Source organism: Belonocnema kinseyi, chromosome 5 (assembly GCF_010883055.1).
Source record: "Belonocnema kinseyi isolate 2016_QV_RU_SX_M_011 chromosome 5, B_treatae_v1, whole genome shotgun sequence".
Taxonomy (NCBI): domain Eukaryota; kingdom Metazoa; phylum Arthropoda; class Insecta; order Hymenoptera; family Cynipidae; genus Belonocnema; species Belonocnema kinseyi.
The window spans coordinates 131,453,608-131,457,825 of NC_046661.1; positions in this window are offsets into that span (position 1 = coordinate 131,453,608).

Sequence of the window (4,218 nt, forward strand, 5' to 3'; positions counted from 1 at the left end):
TTATCCTGTTAATATTTACATCGATATCATATTAATATTATCATACATTAATACATCATTTAAGTTTTAAATTATATACTTAACAATATTTATTAAATATTTTTAACTTTCCCGCTTTAATATTTGAAACTTTACAACTCTATACACAGTAATATCCAAATACACTATGGTAAAAATAATAAAGTTTCCTCCCATGCAATTGTTATTATTATTTGGCCCTCGGCTTCCAGACATCTTGAATTTCCCCTGCCTAATATGAAATAGCTAATTACAAGTCAAGGCAAAGATATCATAAACGAAGATGCGGTACGGGGCGTCGGAGTGGGGAATTATATATATATATAGTACATCACATTTTCTGGCCTATCGAGGTGCTGCTCTCATCGTACTAAGAAGGCGAAAACTTGTTTTCTCATTCTTCGTAAAATATGACAGTAAAGCAGCAGAAAAATTTTTTGAGGTTAGAAAAGTTTCACATGTATGTATCGCTGAATTTTTTCAGATCTGAAAATTGATCCAGGTTTTCGGTACAGTCTTTTTTTAATTATAAAAAAAATGTTCTCCAAAAATCATATTTTTAATTTAAAAAAAGTATTATGGAAAGACATTTCAAGATAAACAAGTGCTGAAAGCATTTTTCTTTGACATTTTTTTTTAATTGAAATAATCAAATATTTATACCAAAGAAACAACTTTTTAAATGTTTGAAGTATTTAAACATTATTGTTCAAATATATTAATTTGTCGGTAAAATTTTTTGTATAATTTTAATTTAAAATTCAAACAATAATTTTTAACATTTTAAATATTAAACAAAAATTCATTTGATAACAATATTTTATTATCGTAGTTTTAATAAAAAATTAATATTGATTAAGAAACAATCTTATTTGTTCAGGAATTTTATTAGTTTCGGAATTGTATTTTTTGGGACAAAGAGTTTTACCGAGTCGGGAATTTTATTTTTCGGGATATTTCAGCCGTCCGCATAGAGTTAAAGAAAATTTGCTTTAATTATAATTTCGTCGCTCGATCTTGTTGATTTTTTCCTACAGTATTATTAAACAGAAATGTGTATGGAAATTTTTGATATCACAAAGTTAAAGATAATCTCAATTAAAAATTTAAAAATTTGCTGTACATCCAATTTTTATTCTTGGGTCTTGGCAATTTTGTTCTAATCTATTTCAGTGACTGCTAAACAGGGGTGATTTTCTCTCAGAAAATAAGTGATTAAAATTTGTAAAAATTGGGTAGGCTTTTTTGACATCTGGGTATGTAAAAAGGGTAAACTGCAGAAAATGTAAAAACTAATTTAAGAACTATTTATACTCTTTTGAGATACCAATACAATTTACATAACACTAATTGTAAAATTTGCAAATTTTTAGGCCTTCAGTTTAGGAACTTGAATTTTATCGTTAAAATTGCTTCATTTTCAGAATACAGCCTAATTGTTTGAATTTTTTAAATTTTTCGAAACTGTTAAAAGGCGAAAAAGTTTGAATTTAAAATTTAAAAATGCGAAAATACACCATTTTCCATGTTCATTTTTCATAATTCCGAAATTATAACATTGCAATGTTATAATTTCGGAATTTTTACAGTAATGTGGGAATTTTATTTTTCGAAAAAAGCTACTGAAAAATCCCGAAAAATACAATTCCTGACACTGTAAAATTCGTACATTGAAAAATAACCAATAATAAAATTCCCGAAATTATGAACGTCCCGAAATATAAAAGTCGAATTGGAAAATTCACGAAAAATAAAATAAATAAAATTCCAGACAATAAGATATTACCGAATTTTAAAAATCCCCAAAGAAAATGCCTGAATCATAAAATATACGAACTAGAAAATTCCTGATTTTAAACAATTTAAAATATTGTTTATTAAATATTATTTATTTATTGAAAATACAATAATCGAATATATATTTCTGGATGAAAAAATTTGTTTGAAAATGTGCATAATATTTGAAAAAAAACATAAAAAGTTCTGAAAAATCGAATTTTTTATTAATAAAAAATATACTAAAAATAAATTTTGATATAAATCGTTGTTGAATTGAATCCTGCAAAGTTTGTTTCAAAAATGTTATTATGTGGGTACGAAGAAAATTTAGGCAGAACATTTTTTTCTTTCAAAGCACACGTGTTTTTTAATGTATTTTTTAATACAATTTTTATAAAATTATTATTCAGGTGCCAGAGATTTCATTTTTTGGGATTTTTCATTCATCCCTTTAAAAATCATCAAAAGTATCTATTCTCTTTTAAATTATTTCAAATCTTTTAAAATTATTTTAAAAATTTGTCGTAACTTTTAAATGTCTTTTAGACTAATTCCCATTTTTCCTAACATTTTTGTAAAATCCTGCATACAAAATTGTTTTAAGAGCTTCCAGATTTTTTCTAATATTGTAAATATTTTGTAAGGTTTTGAAATATTTTTAAACATATTCTTTGAGTTATGTACTTTTTCAAAGTAAAAAATCATTTTAAATCTACCCAGAAATTTTTATTGTTTTCCTAGTATTTCAAAATTCTTGAGGAGCTCGAAATTTTGTTCTTTTCTTTGTAACATTCAGAAACCTCCAACTTATTTGATTTTTTTTCTAAATTAATGCTTATTTAACTGTTCTTTAAGAATCAAAATGAAATACTTTTAACTTCGAAATACAAATAAAAAAATTAAACAATTATAATCGTAACATTCCAAGTTTAAATTTGTCATTCTGAAATTGTGACAATTCATTTTCAAATTGTTTACTATTGAACAGTGTTTTTTTTTTGTTCCAAACCAAATAGATTAAAAATGGAATATTTTATACTGAAATAATACTTCAAAAAGATTTTGAAATTGAATAAAGGCGTTCATTTAGGAAGCCATTAATTCGAACTTTACACATGTGTCACTACTAAGGCTTTGCAATTAAATTAGTTCAAATTTTAACGTTAAAATATGTAAATTATATAATTTTGAAAAGATCTAGAATCACCTTGTAAAATCAATTACTGTTTAGTTTTTAATACTCGAACTGCAGTTCAATTTTCAAATTTACTTTCATTTTCTGATTTGTCCCGGTCGCGAGTCTAGCTTAATATTTAAAACAACTTTCATTGTTTTGAAATTGTAATTTTTCGGTTGTAACTTACGGGACAATAATTTTATTCTTTGAAAGATTTTCTACAAATCTTGTTTATAATTTCTACATTCTCATCAAAAATGAGAAGGTAGTATTTTTTTATGAAAAATAACTTTTTCGGATTTTATCAAATGTCGACATTTTGAGGCCCCGTGAGTCAGAAAAACAAGTTTTTACGTCGGGGTCTGTTTGTCTGTCCGGCGTCGTCGTTGTTGTTGTCTGTATACCGGATAATTTTCGAGAGACTGGTCCGATTGGATTGGGCTTTTACATAGTGTTCGAGGCACCAAAAAGAAAGATCGAGTTCGTTAAACAGCCTTTTTTGATAAAAATCCAAAACGTTGAAGCTTTTTCAAAATTTTTGAGACCATTTTTTTTCAAAATTTGAAAATTTTATCAACAGCTATTTATGGTACAAAAAAATATGAAAAATTTATCCTGACAACTTTTTTTGATAAAATCAAACTTACCAAAGTTAAAGGATTTTCAAAATCCAAAAAACCAAACGAAAATGGACATTTGAAGCAAAAAAAGCTTGATATGGAGTCGAGAGGCGAAAAATGCTACTTTTTCAAGGCCTCATGATTATTTTATCACATTCTCATCCATAATTGTACATCTAAAATTGTACTATTTTTATTTTTATAACAAATATTTTTCTTCAATTAAATATTTGCAATAAAAATGTTTCGAAGAGATTTTTTTAAAATCTTTCGGGGAATAAAATTAGTATTTATAGGTCGACAAAGGTTTGTTTTCTTTACCAAATTTGGCTTTCGTCTAAATTATTCCAGTTGTTTTTACTATAGTACAATTTACGTTTGCATCTCAGGCGAAGAAATCCATTCTTTTGTTTGACAAATATCCTTTGTAAATAAATATTTTTCACAGAACAAGTGTTTTCCCTGAGTGACAGAACGAAATCGGAAACAATAAGAGTTAATTTATTCAGGAACAAGCTTTTTGAACAAAAATGACCTTGAGTAGACCTTTAATATATATTTGTTAATTTTTCCAAAAATCAGGCGTTATTTTCTTACAAAAAAAATAATTTGTGGGGGGGGGGG